Source organism: Sarcophilus harrisii, chromosome X, assembly GCF_902635505.1.
Source record: "Sarcophilus harrisii chromosome X, mSarHar1.11, whole genome shotgun sequence".
Classification (NCBI taxonomy): domain Eukaryota; kingdom Metazoa; phylum Chordata; class Mammalia; order Dasyuromorphia; family Dasyuridae; genus Sarcophilus; species Sarcophilus harrisii.
The window spans coordinates 35,632,617-35,651,841 of record NC_045432.1 but is presented as its reverse complement, the minus strand read 5'-3'; the positions used below and the strand labels follow the sequence as shown (position 1 = coordinate 35,651,841).

General features: G+C 38.9%; 1 pseudogene; it reads right to left on the bottom strand.

Moving 5' to 3' along the window:
- Positions 1-4,272: 4,272 nt before the first annotated feature.
- LOC100921817 lies at positions 4,273-4,783 on the bottom strand (annotated as a pseudogene).
- Positions 4,784-19,225: the final 14,442 nt, after the last annotated feature.

Here is a 19,225-nt window from a genome sequence, read left to right as displayed (position 1 = left end):
CCATCTACTGTTGTCCTGTCCATCAGGACAGAAGAGAATGAGAGGAGAAAGACAGCCAGGCAGATAATAAGAGTCCTCAAACATTTACCTCTGTTATTGTCACTGTTGTTTGTTGTTCAGTTGTTTTAGTCATGTCCAACTTTGCATGACCCTATTTGGAGTTCTCTTGGCAAAGATACTGGCGCATTTGCCATTTCCTCTTAAAGCTTATTTTACAGATGAGGAAACCAAGGCAAACAGGGTAAAGTGACTTGCTCAGGGTCACACAGCTAATGTTTTAGACTGCTAGGTTTGAACTCAAAAGAGGAGTCTTCCTGACTTCAGATCTGGCCCTCTATCCACTGCAGTGCCACCTGGCTACCCCACAGTTACCATTACTTTCAAACAAATCAGGTCACATAAAATTGCTTTTCTCTTTATCTATAGATTGTTTCATAGCACTTTTGTTGAACAGGAAGCAAAAATGTATCTAAATTATAGCCCAAATTATATGGCTGATTTGAGTGCCAGTGGATAGTGCTTTCCTTCCTTGACAGGACAAGTCAGTTTTGTATCTAGAAGGTCTAATCCTGTTAACTACAGAAAATTTGATCTTCCATCAGTCTAGTCACATGATCTGTCACCTTTTCTGAGTCCTTTTATTCTTCAGTTCTTACAATGAATCTAAGCTGCCTTTTGACATTAAAACTTATTGTTTTAAAAAATTAAATCTTAGTTTATTTTCAGATCTGCACTTCCTCCCCCTCCACACCCTAATTGAGAAAGCAAAAAGAACAAAACCCCTATTATAAACATTTATAGTCAAGCAAAAGGAATGATCCATATCCAATGGCCATAATCAAAAAAAGTTAATGTCTCAAGCTGTTCTCTGAGTCTACGTATGAACTGATGCAGAATAAAGTGAGTAGACCAAGGAAAACAGTTTGTACAGTGACGACAGCATTTTAAGGACAAGTAACTTTGAGAGACTTAACTCTGTTCAACACAATTTTTAGCCATGATTCCACAAGACCAATTATAAGACATTCTACCCATGTCCTGACAGATGTGGCAGACTCAATGTATAGCTACCAAGGAAATTAATTTCGTTCAAATATGTAAATTTTAACAATGATTTTGTTTTTCTTATTTTTTTCAATGGTAGGGATGGGAAGGAAGAAGAAAAAATTATTTTTGCTAATTGGTAAAAACAAAATAAAAATTTTTCAAGAGTTCAACACCAAACAATGAGCCAAATATTTCTTATTAGAAATTTGATAGAAATAACACTTGAACATTAGTACTTGAGGTAAATAAAAAATCAATTGCATAAGTACAAGATGTGGGAGACTTGGCCAGAAAACAGTTTAATTCTTTGCCACCACAAAAAAAGAACTGCTATAAATACTTTTAACACATGTGGTCCTTTTTCTTCTCTTTGATCTCTTTTGGGTATAGAACTCTTTGTGCTATTGTTGGGTCAAAAAGTATGCACAGTTTTGGGCAGAGTTCCAAATTGCTTTTCAGAATGGCTGGACCAATTCACAGCTCTATCAACAGTGTGTTAATGTGCATTTTTTCCCATAGCCCCTCCAGCATTCTTCATTTTCCCTTTTTGTCAAGTTGGCCAATCTGACAGGAGTGAAATGGAACTTTAGAGTTGTTTTAATTTGCATTCATTTATTAGTGACAGAATATTTTTTTGCACATAATTATTGATCACTTGGATTTCTTCCCCTAAAAACTGCCTATTTATAGCTTCTGACCATTTATTACTTAGGAAATGGCTCTTATTCTTATAAATTTAAATTTGTTCCTTACAAATATTAGAAATGATACCTTCATCAAAAAAATTAATGCAAATTTCTCTCTCATTTATCTGCTTCTCTTCTAATTTTAGCAACATGGTATCATTTGTACAAAACCTTTTTAACTGTAACCAAAATTGTCCACTTTACCTCTCTTTGATTCTCACTATCTCCTGCTTGCTCATGAACTCTCCCCTTATTCATATATCTGACAAATAATTTCTTCTTGCTTCTTTAATTTGTTTATGATATCAACTTTTATGTCTAACTTGTGTACCTTTTTGGAGTTTGTCTTGATATATCATGTGAGTTGGTCTATACCTATTTTCTTCCAGTTTTCTTTCTAGCTGTTCCAACTGTTTTACTGAATTGTGAGTTCTTGCCTCAGTAGCTGGCATCTTTGCCTTTGTATATTGTATACCTAATCTATTCCATTGATCAATCTATTTCTTAAATAGATCCAAATTGTTTTTATTATTATTTTATAGTATAGTTTGAGATCAAATACTGCTAGCCCTTTCCTTCCCACTTTTTTCATTAATTCCTTTGATTTTTTTAAATCTTTATTTCAGATGAATTTTGTCATTTGTTTTTTCCTTATTCTATAAAGTAATCCGTTGGTAGTTTGATTGGTTTGATATTGAAAAAATAAACCAATTTAGGTAGTGTTGTCATTTTTGTTATATTGACTAAGTCTATCCATGGACAATTAATATTTCTCCAGTTATTTAGATCTGTCTTTATTTGTGTGAACAGTATTTTGTAAATGGGTTGACATAGTTCCTGCGTATCTGGGCATCTAGATTGCCAAGTATTTTACACTTTTTATAATAATTTTAAATGGAATTTATCTATTCTTGCTGAGTTTTGTTAGTAATATACAGAAATGCTGCTGCTGCTGCTGCTAATGATAATGATGATGATGATGACGATGATGGTGTGTGTGTGTGTGTGTGTGTGTATGTGTGTGTTTTATATCTGTAACTTTTCTGGGGATGTTAATTGTTTCAATTAGTTTCTTAGTTGATTCTCGACGGTTTTCTATATAGACTATCATATCACTGACAAAAAGTGCTAGTTGTGTTTCCCCTTTGCCTGTGCTTATTTCTCTTTTTTTGTCTTATTGCCATATCTAGAATTTTTCATACCATACTGAACAGAAATTTGTGGTGGGAATAGTATAAAGGAAAACAGTGTTGAAAGACATCAGAACTCTTATCAGTACAATGCTTAAACTATCACCTCAGTGGACTGTTAGCAAAGATTGTCTCCCTTCTCTTTGTGGATTATGAGGAATGAGGCATCCACTATCAGACAGGGCCAATGTGATGGTATATTTTATCTCTACTTCTTAGTTGTGATCAAGGGGGCAAATCACTGGAAAGACATAAATATACAAAAAAAATACAATTGAGAAAACATTTATTTTGTTTAAAAAGAAAAATGAATGGTGAGAGTAAGTGGGAAGGAGTGTCTTTGCATGGAAGTAGCAGCTGTTATTAATTGGTAACTTTGGGGCAGTCATTTAACTTCTGTATCCCTCAGTTTCCCCATCTGATGGTTGGACTAGACCAGGGGTTCTCAAACTACGGCCGTGGGCCAGATGCGGCAGCTGAGGACATTTATCCCCCTCACCCAGGGCTAGGAAGTTTCTTTATTTTAAAGGCCCACAAGACAAAATTTTTGTTTTTACTATAGTCTTGCCCTCCAACAGTCTGAGGGACTGAACTGGCCCCCTATTTAAAAAGTTTGAGGACCCCTGGACTAGACCAAGGCTTCTTAAACTTTTACCAGACATGACCCTTTTTCACCTGAGAAATTTTTATGTGACCCCGGGTATACAGGTATATAAAATAGCCATACAAATCAAACGTGTACTGATAATAAATCCTACTTTCACAACCCTGACATTCAGTTTTATGGCCTCATATGAGGTCACGTACCACACGCCACAGTTCAAGAAGTTGGGGACTAGAATGTCTGTGAAGCCTTTTCTAGCTCTGGGAGATAATAAAGACAAAAATCTCATTATAATGGATCCTGGACGCCTATAGAAGAGCTTGAGCCATAATATTCTAGACTGGGAAGGGAAATTACTAAGTCCAATTATTTCATTTTATAGGTAAGGAAACTAAAGCCCAGCTTAGGGGAAGTGACTTGTCCAACATCACATGATTAAAAGTAGAAGGGCTGGGATTTGAAATCAGATCTTTTTATTCTTTCTGAAACTGAAACAGTGTTTGAGGCCATCGACCAGAGGAGGCACAGATTTCCCCTGGATAGAAGTGAATGGTTGGTAATAGCCTGTAGCCATGCATTCATTTCTCATTAGCAACAGCAGAGATTCCAAAAGAAGTGAATGACTTTGATCAGCTAGTTATTCTTTTTATATTGGTTAAGAATTCTCTCCATTGCCATAGTTCTGAAAAGTAAAACTTTCTGTTCTATTTTTTCTGACATGCTTTTTTTTTTTCTACAGGAAAACTTTTTATTGTAGGTGAAGTCAAGATCTGGACACATTTTAGATGATTCCAATTTTGTGGGCAACATCTAGAGCACTGTAGTCTACAGCGAGGTGGACATAGACCTTCTTTTCTCCATCAGGCTGGATCAGTGCATTGATCTTGGTCACATAGATGTCATACAGCTTCTTTACTGCCTACTTGATCTGATACTTGTTGGCCTTGACACTCACGATGAAATGAGGGTATTGTTGTCCTCAATCTTCTTCATAGCAAACTCAGTGGTCAAGGGAAACTTAACCATGTCCTGGTGATCAAGCTTGTTTCTACCCAGGGACACTTTTCTGAGGGTATTTGGGCTGCCTTCGAAGAATTAGTGTCTTGAGTCACCAGAAGGTGGGGGATGTTTAGATCTTCTTTTTTGTAACTATGAACACCTTTTAACAGTGTCTTCTTGGCCTTGAAGGCCTTGGACTTGGCTTCTATCTTGGGGGGGGGGGAAATCAACTGCTTCCTCTTCACCTTTGACACCATCTTGCGGCAAAGCAACATGTTCTTTCATATTTAGGTAAGATATCCAGTTGGAGCTTTCAGGCATGATTTTGATGTCCATTAGTAGTAGAGTGGTTTTGTATAAGTTGCAATTAATTTGTATTCAGTACTTTAAAAGATTTATATTTTTCTCATTGTGGGTAATCCCTTTAGCAACACACATTGACTCCACATTTTAGTAGATAATTTCAAAAGTTACTGTGACCAAATATTCATTGCCTAATGGCCAGCCCTTTGGTGATGAACCTTTCTGAAGCTGGTATTATGTCTCACAGGGCCAGTTCACCTCTGGGCCCATACTAGATCTGATTTTAGATCGAAATGTACTTCTCTTAAAATCTACCTCTACTGGAGGCGGTGATACAATGGCTAGAATACTAGATTTGGAATCAGGAAGACCTGAGTTCAAATCTTGCTGCAGATACTTACTAGTAATATTATCCTAGGCAAGTCTCTTCATTTTTGCCTGTCTTAGTAAAATGGGAACAAAATAGCATCTACCTCAGAGTTGTTGTGAAGATTAAATGAAATATTTGTAAAGTGCAAACTTTAAAGTACTATGTAAATGCTAGTTATCATCATCATTTGCAATTCCCACTGATTTCTCCTGTTTTTATCATCAGAGGACTGATAAAGAATCCTTTTGTGGGGCCATACACAGTCTTTCTCCCTTGGAAGGGGATCTGCTAACAATGCCTTGGGCATCCAAAGCTCGCCTCCATGGCAGGAAGAGATAGGAAATTAGGACTTGAGTGAAGACCTAGGAAGGCACCTTTTGGGAGCTCCCAATCTAGTCTCAGAAGAGCTAAAGAGGAGTAGGTCAGAGGTCAAGCAGGTGAGAGAAGAGTTTCTCCATATCTAGATAGGAGAACTGAGGTCCCAGAGGCTAAATATAGTGGTGGTAGTGTCAAGTAAAATGGATGCTGAATTACAGAGTGTGGAAAGGACTTCAGAGACCATCAGAGACCATCTAATCCACAGCTCCCCCATCTGACAGCTGAGGAAATTGAGGGCTAAGGATATGTGGTAACATATCCAGTGTCACACAGGAGTGGTAGAGCTAGAATTCTGCCCCAGGTCTCCTGACCCTATGTCCAGGGCACTTTCTTCTACCATGGTGCCTCTCTAACAATAAGATTTACAGGATAGAGTGGGAGAATAAATATTAAACAAAATATAATTACAAAAGGTACAAGTAAGAAAATATAGACTAGTGGTGGGGGGGGCAAGTAGACTGGGGGACTTAGGGAGAAAGGAAAAGTAAGGTACTCACTGAGAGCTCTTGATTAGCCCAAACCACAGATGTGGAATATATTTCTCCTCTTGGATTAGTTTCATGGACACCTCCCAGTCGGAGATCCTGGAGAAAGGCCAACATCCAGGGAGACCTTCAGCTTATGTGGGATGGAAACTTTCAGTTCCCTGACCTGTGAAATCCATACAGCAAAGGACAGTGATTAGATGTACCATGAGCCTGGAAATACCTTGGAGCCCTGACTATGGCTCTATTGCATTCACAGCTGTGAAATCCCTGGAACTGGGTTGAGTAGTCTTCCTTATGTTACCCTCAGAACTCCAGAAATACTTTAGGGACGTGCTCCATGCCCTTCACACATTAGCTGGAAAAAATTCATCAGTGTCCAGATGATATTGAAGCTGTATACAAATTACCTAGCAAAGGATTTCGCATCTGGTCATACTTATTCCTTTGGGGCACATCTGTCTGGGTGTGTGTGTGTGTGTGTGTGTGTCCATGCATGTGTGTCTGTAAGGGGACTGAGGCTTGTCTATGATAAATGCAGAATATTCCCAAATGTGTCAAAGTATCACACCTGGGTGTTCAAGAAGGACCTGGATGTCATCTTCTAGGCCTCACTTTGACAAAGATCTTGGGATCGTAGAATGTCAGAAATGAAAAAGGACTTGGGGATTATCTAGTCCAATCATTTTATCTCACAAGTAAATAAACTTGCAACTTGGAGAAGAGGAAGGTATACTACATAGGTCGTGTCCTTCCTATGTCACATTGTTCCAAGAAAACAAGAAGCAACATCTCCAATAATTAGTCACCTACTTGAAAATCTTCAGTGTTGAAGGATCTCCCACCTTCCAAGGCAGCCCATTCTACTCCTTATTAGGAAGTCTTTCCTGATCTCCAACCTAAATTTATTCCTTTGCAATGTCTACCAATAGGCTCCTGGTTCTGCCAAACAACTTTCTTTCTTCTTTCACAGGACAATGCTTCAAATACTTGGCAACTGATAAAAAGTCTCTCCCTAAGTCTTCTCTTCTTCAGACTAAACATTCGTAATTCTTTCAGCTAATCCTTGTATGACATGTACTCCAGCCTCATCGTTATCTTGTTCACCTGCCTTAGGATATATTTAAGTTCATAAATTTCCTTTCTAAAAAAAGGTTCCTAGAATTGGACATCAGATATGGTCTGATTGTGCCAGATTGTTCTATTTCCACACATGTTCTGTGCCCAATCAGGCGATCAAAATTTATGTTAATTTTCTATCCATACACGCATGTGTATATGTACATCTTTGTATTCACAGATACATATATACATGTCTATGTGTGTGTGTATATGTATATGTGTATATATAAATAACTACAGATTAGGCATATAGTCAGATTCTGGCATGGAAGGCACTTTGAACTAGATTTCTAAACATCTGCGCACCAGCAATGAAGTTCTAAGTGAATGTTTATAGTATTTGTTGGGACTAAAATGGTACCAGAACTTTGATGTGATGGCATTAGGCAAAGCAAAGACATGGAAAAAGTTGGAACTTTAGAAAGAGACTGTGGGAGAAGGAATGGAGACATTCTCCTATGAGGATAATAATAACAGCTAACATTTACGTAGTACTTACCATGTGATAGTTACAGTGCTAAGCTCTTTCCAGTCATCTCATTTGATCCTCACAATAACTCTGGGTGATTGGTACCATTATTATCTCCATTTTGTAGATGAGGAAACTGAGGCAGGAAGAGATTTTAAAGTCCCTTGTCCAAGGTCACACAGGTAGTAAGTGTCTGAGATTAGATTTTAACTCAGATTTTTCCTGAGTCCAGGTCCAGTTGTCTATCGACTGCAGCACCACCTAGTTGCCTCAAACCCACCACCTCTCAGGGCCGGCTCTTAGATTTTGATACAGCTCTAATTGTTAGGAAATTCCCCCTTAACTCTGCCTCTTTCCAGTTCCTCACAGTTTTCATTTGATGCTCCTATTCTGCCCTCTGGGGGCAAAGAAATTAGAGAGAAAGAAATAGCTGCAGGAGAAATCTTTCAAAGGAGAAGGAAGGGGAGGGAATGAAGCAGATGGAGTGGCTTTGGTGAGCAGAAAGTCTAGCCATTTCTTCATCAGAAAATGAAGGAGAGGAGAGGAGAAGAGAGGACAAGAGAAGACAGGAGAGGAGAGGAGCAAACAGGAGAGGAGAGGAGAAGACAGGAGAGGAGAGAAAAGGAAAGGGAAAAGAAAGAAAAGCAAAGAAGAGGAGAGGAAAGGAAAGCAGAAGAGAGGAGAGGAGAGGAAAAAGAAAGAAAAAGAGAAGAAAGGGAAAAGAAAGGAAAGCAATGGAGAGAAAAGGAGAGGAAAGGGAAAAGAAAGGAGAAGAGAGAGGAGGACAGGACAGGAAAAGAAAGGAGAGGAGAGGAAAAGAAAGGATAGCAAATGAAAAGAAAGGAAAGCAGAGGAGAGGAAAGGAAAAGAAAGGAGAGGACAGGAGAGGAAAAAGGAAAGGACAGGACAGGAAAAGAAAGAAAAGAAAAGGAGAGAAGAGGAGAGAAAAGGAGGGAGGGGAAGAATAGGAGAGAAAGGGAAGAAGAGGAGAGGAGATGACACTCAGCAAAGAAGGAGCCCAAGAGGAATTTGCTTTATTTTCTCCATAAAGTGACAAGTTCAATTGTCTCCTGAAAGGGATAAGAAGGGGGTGGTGTAGTAGGCTTGAGGAAAGAAGAGATTATTTGGAATCACCACTGCAAGGAGTATAATAGAACATTAATTAAGGAAGACTAGAAGGAATGGCTTATGGTACTTGGGCTGGGATGACATTAAATTTCATAAATTGGTAGTGGACCCAATCAACATGATTTCATATCTTCTTCATTCATCAACATGCACGTAGGAGGCAAGCGGTTGGGAGGAATGCAGAAATGACAAGTTCATAAATGGCAACAGTATAAGAAGGCAAAGGATTTGAGACTAGAGGATCCTGTAATACTGACCAGGTTAAATAGAGGCTTGAGACAGAAGGCAGTGTGGTGAAGTGAGTAAAGAGACAGCCCACCCCTAATACGTACTGGATGTATCACTCTGGGCCAACACTTAACCCCTAGGGAATCTAGGCCAAAATTTTGTAATCTATGACTCTCAAACCCCTATGGAGTCTCATAACAATGTGGAGGTCATGAAATTGTGATTTGTCAGTAAGTATTTGATTTGTATATCTATTTTATATGTCTGAGGCTACATAAAAATTTCTTGGGCAAAAGGGGTCGCTAGTGGGAAGAGTTTAATAAACCCTGATCTAGGCAATTCTCTACTTGGTAGATAAGATGCTGACCTATACTGGTGGAGAGAGTTTCCTCACTTGGGTATTCTATACTTAAGCAATCAGATGTCCAGTTCCTATTGGGAAGAGCAGCATGTAAAACCTAGAAAGAATGAGTTTTCCAACACAGCACAGACAATCAGTAGCCCAGCCAGAGAGATAGCCAGTGCTCAGAGCCATTCAGGGCTTTTCCCATTCTCTGTGTCCCTCAATCATTCCACATCTGGCCCCATGAGGGGTGTCAGACAAAAGTGGATTCTTCCCATTTCCAAGCCCAGAAGGCCGATGCCTGGCTCCCCCTAAGTTGCACAGTGCGTCGGGGACAGAATGGAGCCCAGAACCCTTCGTTCCTGGCTCCTGGCCTGGACCTCTCTCCATTTCTGGAGCTTTGAGGGTAACATAAGAAAGAATACTCAGCCCAGTTCCAGGGATTTCACAGCTGTGAATGCAATAGAGCCATAGTCAGGGCTCTAAGGTATTTCCAGGCTCGTGGTATGTCTAATCACTGTCCTTTGCTGTATGGATTTCACAGGTCAGGGAACTGAAAGTTTCCATCCCACATAGGCTGAAGGTCTCCCTGGATGTTGGCCTTTCTCCAGAATCTCTGACTGGGAGCTGTCTATGAGATCGATCCAAGAGGAGCAATATATCCCACGTCTGTGGCTTGGGCTGGGGTCCCTCATGCTCTCAGATGATAATGATATAAAATTTCACTTTTGCCTCTGAGTTGTTTTTTTATAAGTTTTAGTATTCTTATTCTACCCTATAATCTTCATCTATCTTCAGCATGGCAGAAGAAAGTACCCTGGATGTGGGGTCAGTAGCACTAAAATGGAATTCTGGTTTTTGCCTCTCCCTTGTGCCACTGAAAAAGACATTTTACCTCAGTTTCTTCTCTGATCAGGTGAAAGGGTCAGGCTGAGTTATTCTTGAGATCCTTTTCCCATTTTTTGTTTTGTGACCTTTCTACCTGACACAGTCACCACCATACCCAGCTTTGAAGTTTAAATCCAAGCCATGTGACTTTGGCCAAGTCACTCCCATCCCTCATCTGTCAAATGAAGGGGTTGGATTAAATGACTCCTGATGTCCCTTCCAGTCCTACATCTATGAAGAACTCACTCACCTCCATCAGCCTTGGTTTCCTCCTCTGTAAAATGAGACAGTCAGCCTAAAGGGTCTCTGAGGTTACCTTGCAGCTCTAGATGTAAGATCCTATATGTGACCTTGGACAAGTCCCTTCCCCTCCCTAAGGCCTCCATTTCCTCCTTTGTCAAATGAGGAAGTTGGGCTAGGTGACCTATAAGGTTCCCACCAGCCCTACATTTATGATCCTTTGATCTTAAACTAACCCTTTTAACTTATTCTGGAGGTTACTTATAGGGATGTCACAAACTCTGGAGGCAGGACATTCTCAATATCAATTATTGTCCAGTTTCCCTTGCAATCTTAGAGGCTTTCTCTCTGGACCAAAAATGTCCATGACTCTCATAATCTCATTTGACTTCATTAACAGAAGTTGCTTTATTAGTTAATCCATCCCACATCCCCCCTTTCCAATGCTTAAATACCATCAGAAGGATTTTTAGGGAAAGTAACACTTGAAAAGAATATTTTAATTGCTTATTATGACTGTGATTATGATGATGGCTATTATAACTGAGTTATGTAATAGTTTTATTAACACAAGTCTACAGAGTTCTTTATCACAACATCTCTGTGAGATAGATGGTGCAAATATTATGACCTCCAGGTGACAAATGAGGAATCCAAGAAACAGAGAGGTTAAATACCCTGCCTAGTGCTACACAGCTAATAAGGATGAGTAACTGATTTGAACTCAGATCTTCTGATGATATGGTGGTGTAAAAACAAGTAGCAGATTTGGAATGAGAAGCTTACCCTTATTAGAATCCCGACTCTGCCATTGCCCAGGTGGATGACCCTCTTTCTGGACCTCAGTTTCTTTATGTGTAAAATGAGGAGGTTGGGTTGGATGACCCCAAAGATCTGAAAATCCTCTGACTTTCAGACCACTGCTCTTTTTTTCCCCACCACAGCTGCCTCTCATTTTGTTCTCTCTTGCTTTCATTATAATTGTATTCACACAGAGCTCCCAATTACTTTTCCCAAGAGCTGCTCTGTCAGGGTTCCTTCCCATTAAAGGCTGCTTTTGCCTTTTCCACACCTGCTAATCAATTCCAGCTACTAACAGGTCAAATAACAAGCTCAGGACCTTTGATCAAAGCAAGAACAAAAAAATATAAGAATGACTCATAGAGTCAGGATGTTAGTGATTTAAGGGACCTTAGTAAATCTGATCTTTCTGTCAGAGCTGAAGAAATAATGGTGGAGTCTTTTATGCCAAAGAGAGTTTGGGGAGCAGTTTACTGAATACCAGGCACTGACTTTAGCACTTTTCACGTAGTATTGTGAGAGAACTTGAGCAGGGGAGGTCTCTGATCAACTTGATTAGTCTACTCAGAGGCAACCAGAGGCAACTGTGTCTTTGGTACTTTTGGTTGTCTATAGCTGTCCTCAGAGAGGGCATGGGCGTATCCATTGGCATCTTGTGAATATAGCCAAGTCAACAAGCTATAATAAAGCATTTACTGTATGTCAAACACAGTATTAAATGCTAGGGATACAAAGCAAAAATAGTGCCTGTCCTCTAGAAGCTCACATTCTAATGGGGAGAAAGCAAAAAACAAATAAAAACAAAAACATGACCTATGAATATACAAAACATATACAGGGAAAGTTGAGGTCATCTCGGATGGTAGCCACTACTAGCCTGAGCAGAAAAAAAGGCCTCTTGCAAAACGTGAAATGTGAGCTGAGTCTTGAAGGAAGCCAGGGGAGTCAGAAGAATCATTTGCTTTGACATGGAATACATACAGCACAGTAGTTATTTAATATACTCTATGCAAAAAGAGTCAAATTTGAATTGCTGTTTGGTGAATCTGTACGCAGGTGCAACGTTCCATCATCCCTGTCTATCTATCAGTCAGGTAAATCGTGCCATTGTTCTGCTTAATGCATTTGAATGTAAAGTGTGGAAATTCAAAGTTAAATAAACTGTATGTGGAAATTAAACATATCACGTGTACTATATTTCTCAGGATCATTCCTTTTCTAAGTAGAGCAGGCTTGTTTCCCAAAAGCCCTGGAACTTTTCAAAAAGGGCAATAATTTACAAATGATTTTGACGATCATTTGAAATTTTCAACAAATTTAAGTCTGTCTTAAATTTTTATTGTCAGTTTTTAAAGTGAAATAATATATTTCATGAAGGATAAAGACATAATTGGTTCATAGAGAGAATACAGTAGAGCAACAGAAACTTATTCAAGGAAAGAGTGATAAATGAAGTAGCAGATATATCTATATACCAGATATATATCTATATCCATACACATAAATATATAACTCAAGTTCTAAAACCTATTTGGTATGAGACACACTCCCCATTGGTGGAAATCAATGACCCATTACTCATCCACACAAACTAAAAAAGTCTAAATCTAGGAAATACAATCTACTATGTTTGTCACTGGGATTCACGAGTGCTGTTATTGTTGGAGAGGGAAGACCATTGTGTTTGCTTTGTTCCAATGCTTTAATACAGATAGCAGGAAACCTAATCAAGTAAAACAATATTTTTAAAGAATACATGTAGAATTCACTAGCAAAACAAAATAAATTTCTTCTAGAGAAAATTAGATGCTTTAAACAAGCAGATGCATTTTCCCCACCCACAACCATGCCTGTGACATCAAAAGGATCACAATCATCCCTAAAGGTGGCTTACAGAATTAATAAGTGCAAAACGTCTCATTCAGTAGGAGAAATATTAGTACTACCTACAGTTATTGACATGATCAAGTCAATACTTGGTGAATCACATTTAAAATAGCAAATGGTTCCATTTATAGATAAAATAGAGAGAAGGGAACTTGCCTGGAAAATGTCCAACTATCTTTATGATCAATTCAAATGAATTCAAAATTCATTGCATTGCAGGTAAATGAATACATAGTTAAAGATGTTCTTTTGATTATGTATGTAATCATATTGATCACATATGTTGAAATCATAATAGGGAAAGATTTGTTAGTTTGCAAACCTGTTGATGGCAGGGGCACACCAAGAGAAATTTTGAGTATAATTGGCAAAATTTTAAATGAATGTTATTATTATGTGGGAGAATTTTAGTGTACTCTGCACAGACAACATAATTGATATCAGGATAGAACACAGATGTACAAGCACTAGTTAAAAATGTGTCCCCCACAATGCCATCTGGACATTGAATACTTCACAGAAAATCAGGGACAGCTAGGTGGTACAGTGGATAGAGCATCAGCCCTGAAGTCAGGAAGACCTGAATTCAAATCTCACTTCAGACACTTAGCACTTCTTAGCTATGTGACCCTGGGCAAGTCATTTTACCCCAATTGCCTTAGCAAAAAACAATACTTGTACTGATAAAATATAACTGAGGTACAATTTTTTTCAAGTTACTTTAAGAGTTATCAACTTCACAAGAAACAGTCTACTAATAGAAAGGTTTCTGAAAAGTATGTGATGACATGAGGGCAGAGCCTCGGGTACTTCTATATTATTGAAAAGTAGTCTAGCTTTCTCATGACAAATTATTTTGAAAGGTGTTTGAGCTAAAAGGAGAAACTGACATTTTTTTCTTAATGATAATGATAAAGGTGAAGCAAATTCATTTTATAACAAAACTTAACTGTTTGGTGAATATATCTGGAAAATTGAGTATTCCAACTAAACTGGTATGAGGTCTTTACATTTATACTCTGATTCAAAAAGGAAAAATGAACTTATCAAAAAATTAAAACTATGGATAATAAATTGACAAAAAATTATTTTTATAGATTTCTCAATTTAAAACAAAACCCTTTCCTGAAAATGAAGTAGAAGAAAGACCTTCTAATTAATCAGTTAAATAGTGTATAAAAGCAAGTTTGAGTCTATTTTAAAGATGTAAATATTTCTAGTGTGACATGAGCAAAACTTTGCTCTGTTCTCTGAGAGCCAGGAACACTATTTCTCTCCTTGGGTTCTTGGGTACACTAAAGGGTTTATAGTAGTGTCTCACCAGCTTTGTTTACCCATTTTAGGTAGGCAGAAACCAGCCCCCTTCCATTAACCTCGTAATACCAGTGGCTTTTACAAAGGAATATTTACTTCAAAGATATAGAAAGAAAAAAACACATCACAAGTTTTCTCAACGTCTCGGTGCCCCCTACATACATACAATCTCAACCTGAGACAGGGGTGTGATTAGGCTTGAAACTTAACTCAGTTACCACATAGCACTGACTCCATCAAGTTCACATCCAAACGTGACACCACTACTGGATGAGTCCCTCTGCTGGGCTATGATCCAGAAGGCCACTCCTCAGATGTGCGCTTTGCTCCTTAAGGAATCAGTGCTTAGATGGCTACAAAAGATGGCCTGGATTCTGACTCCTGGATTCCTTGGCTTGCTCTCCCAGCCTTTGAAACTTCCCACACTGGAGACTCCATGCTCCTCATATTGAAAAGAATGAATGAAAAGGCCAAAGAAGTCCAGTTTTGCGAGATGCCATTTGATCTCAGAGTTAAGAGGAAGCACTCAGGCCCTTCTCCTTACTGCATGGTCCTCCAGAAGTTGTGAGTGTAAGAGTCACCTCACTTTGTTCAGTTGTGAATGCAGCCCTGAAGCCATTGGAATGAATTCAGGCTCTTGTGAAGTTGTAACAATTCTGGCTGCATAGCCAATAGAAACCATCTCCTCTCACCCATTTAGTCTGTCAGTCAGAAAGGGTTCCGGGATACTCATGTGTGCTCCAGTCTCCTGTGGATACTTCCCTCATGTGTCATCACAATTCTGCCAGAAGCTACCTAAATGTCTTCCACGTACAGCTGTCATCATAGAGTACTCATAGAGTCTATACATATACCAGATCTCCATTACACTACAGAGGCTATATGGTATAATGGATAGATGGTTGGTCTTAGGATCAGCAAAACCGGAGTTATACCTTTCTCAGACACATATTAGCTCTATCATTTAGGCAAGTTACATAGCATCACAATTCCCCAGGAAACTTCTAAGACAAAGTTGCAGTAGCTGGTGCTAACCAGCATTGGCACAGGGGAGTTTCCTCCCTGGCAGTTGGTTACCTATACCAATGAAATCACAGGTCTTATTGAAAAAAAAAAGATATTTCTAAACATTAATGGACAAGAAACCCATTCATTGTGGACAAGTATGGTTCATTTGAAAAACGGTTAATAGACTTACGTTCTGATAGTACCACAAAACAAGCATTTGAACCTGAAAGTCCGATTGTGCTTTACTACAGGTAAAGAATTCTCTGTTCTGTTAAAAGAATACAAATTTTACTATAGTTTATAACATCTTATTTGTGTGAAATGAAGTTTTTCATTAGAGCTACTATAAAGGCAAAGGCATTAGTGTCAATTAGTGGTTGAAAAGGAACTACAAATAGCAATATCATCAATGAGACCATGTTTTGAGAAAATGTGCAGTGAAAAAACAAGGCCACCTATCCATTAATAACAGCATTATGGTTATTATTTGTAGAAGTTGTAAACATGAACGTTTTGAAATATTTTGTCAATAAATGTCATATATTTTTACCATGTAATTTTTGATTATATGTTTGATGTTTGTGATTTTTACAAAGTTCTAATAATTTCTTCATTTTATATGAATACAGCATGAGCTATGAAATTATTTGTGCAAACAAAAGGAAATGATAGATAGGGTCTTCCAGATGTTCTTTTTGTACTTGACATTATATGAATTGTATCAATCCTCACACATCCCAGTCTTCTAAAGGAAATGTATGATCTCTCAACAAAATTCAGACTAAGTATCCATAAGACAAAGTAAGCAGATAAAAAATGCCCATTTAGTCCATACAATGGTATACATGCTGGGTTTGAGTAGGCTATATGAGGAAGTGAGGAGAAGTATTATGAACATATCATCAGATGATTGTATGACTAGAAAAGGATTTGACTGGTCCCAGAGTGAAAGATGGACCAACCGCCAACTTCAGTGATATCCACATAATGTAAAGACCTCAAGATGAAAGCTTCTAGAATATGGAGCAGACTGTCAGGGAAGCATTTGCAGAAGGATGCAGGGACAGCTAAGTGGCACTGCAGTGGAAAGAGTGCCAGGTCTGGAGTCAGGAAGACTCATCTTGAGTTCAAAACTAGCTTCAGATACGTACTAGCTGGGTCATCCTGGACAAGTCACTGTTTGCCTCAGGTTCCTCATCTGTAAAATGAGGTAGAGAATGAAATGGCAAACCACTCCAATATCTTTGCCAAGAAAGCCCCAAATGGAGTCACAAAGAATCAGTAATGGCAGAAACAACCGAACAACAACAGGATAGTAGATAATAGAACTAGAAAGGACCATGGAGGCCAGATAGTCCATCCCTGTTAGGAGAATATGGCCAAGAGTCACAGAGAATGGATAGCATTGAATAGATTGTGGTCTGTGCTGGTAGATGGCACTTTTATCCCTGGATGAAGCATCATTCTCTTATCATAGGACCAAAGGATTTAAAGCTCTAAAGATCATCTAGTCTAATGAATTCTGACAAGCTAGTTTTCTCTTGTATTTTCACCATCTCCTTGACTGATTTTAGTCCATTGCTAATCATTTCCTCCTTTGTTTGCCTTAGCACTTCCATGTAATGTGTGCTAAATGGACTTTGAGTCACTTCAAATACCAAATGATTTCTTATAAGTTGGCCTGGGTCTTCCTAAATGCTCCAAGGCAGAGCAATTTTTCTGCTTTTTGTTTCCATTTATAGGGCTTAGTCGAGTAGATTGCCTTATTTGTGTTGGATTAATATGATTTTGGTGACTTTTGTTATCTAATTCTTGTGTCAGAGGTTTCATCCTGGAACAGAGGACTTGGGTACACTTTGAGGGACTTCTCAATTCTCTGACTCATTGCCTTTACCCAGATGTGACTGGGAACTTCAGTATTCAATATTTCTTGATCTGAGTCCAGTCATTAATTAACTCCCCTAACAAGCACATAGGTTCACAAGGCTAGAAGCATGGATTCATTTACAGGTCAAGGGAAACAGAACTCAAATCAAAGTCCATAGAAAACAATAATACCTACTGGTGAACAACCCTTTTCTGGGAACTGATCTAGTCCCAGTAACTTACAGCACACAATGGTTGGAGCTCTCACTGCACCATCTCCAATGTAGCTTAGGAATCAATGCCTCCTATACAATCTATCATGGCTTCTCTTCTGTCTGACTCTCTCTATGTCACTGTTCTTGCACATTTCTCTGGCTCCCATAAGACGAAGACCAGTGCCCTTTTCTTCTTGTTCAATCTGGAGATAGAGATATTGCTTAGCTTCTCTGGTAGATTTCTTGTTGTTATCTCTCATCTTTGTGGTCTTTCACCATAAGACTTTTCTTCATATTTGTCCAAGAAACTCAAGAGACTCTTCCTCCTTCCCTCCACCCCACCCCACCCCCACCCTCTGTATCCAACTAATATAGTATTCATAAAAAAATCCTGCTCATGACTATGTTATGGCTTAACTCCTTTTCCATCCCTGCTAACTTTGTGACTTCTTCTTGCTCCTTCTTGGAGCATTAGCTAGGAAGTCTGGCTCCTGGAGCAAATATAGCTGGGTGAGGAACTTATTTTGTAAGTACCTCCCCATTAGAACGTAAGCTCTGTGGAGGCAGGAAATGTCTTTGTATTACTAGTTCTTGGCACGATTCCTGATACATATAAGCACTTAATAAATGCTCAATTATTTCCTATGTCACTATCCTAGGACAACTTGTGAACTATACTTTCCCTACCCCTAGACTTAATATGAAATGTAGAAATATAGTCCCTCTTCCTTTAGCAGCCTTTCCCAGAAAGGTATGAAATCCTAAAGGAAAGAGTTCTGGTTACCATCCCGTAAGCACTTGTCCCTGGCATGTGCTATCCCTCTGTCCAGGCTGCATCTAGTGTAAAGGAACAGTATTTCTCCATTACACCCCTATCTCTTCCTGTTCTTTATCTTAGTACTAACTCACCAGGGATCAGATTTCTTTTCCCTGCCCATTACTGGGTAGAAGGCTACTTTTGGGAGAAAGTATGCCCCCTCCTTCCATCAGAACTCTGGAATAAGGTCCTAGCTGCCCTAATTTGGTTATAGCATTGCCTCTTTCTATCACACCTCCTTGCGATTACTTCAGTCTTGTGTCCTGGGAGAAAATCTCACACAATTCTGTGCAGTTTTCCAAGATATTTGGAATAGAGGGGAATGGGTAGGAAAAGATGACCCCGGTCTCTTCATGTCAGTATCCCACTAAAGTTACCAAACTTTAGTTTTGGTGATATGTGATAGCAGGACACATGTGAAAAGGGCACGTTGGTCTTGGGATCAAAGCTCAGTCTCATCAGCTGGTAGCTGTGTGGCTCTGGGCAAGCCATTTTCCCTCTTTGAACTTCAATTTCACATGCTTCATTAATACATTGTCTCAAGGGAGTCTCTTATAATTCTCTGTTTTCAAATGGCTAAAAAGATAAGAAAATGATCATATTGTTCAGATGAGAAAATGGAACATAAATGTTCCATTAGAGCAGGAAATACAGGCTGTCAGAACTAGAAGGTAATACAGAGAACTTCTAATCCAACCATTCCATTTTAAGGATGAGTCCATTGAAGCTCACAGAGAAGTGACTTTTCCATTTTCATTTCGTGAGCTAGTAGGAGGGCCAGTACTGGAATCTGGGGCTCTTGGCTCCCATGAGGGCCCTTTTTTCTTTTTGCCAGGT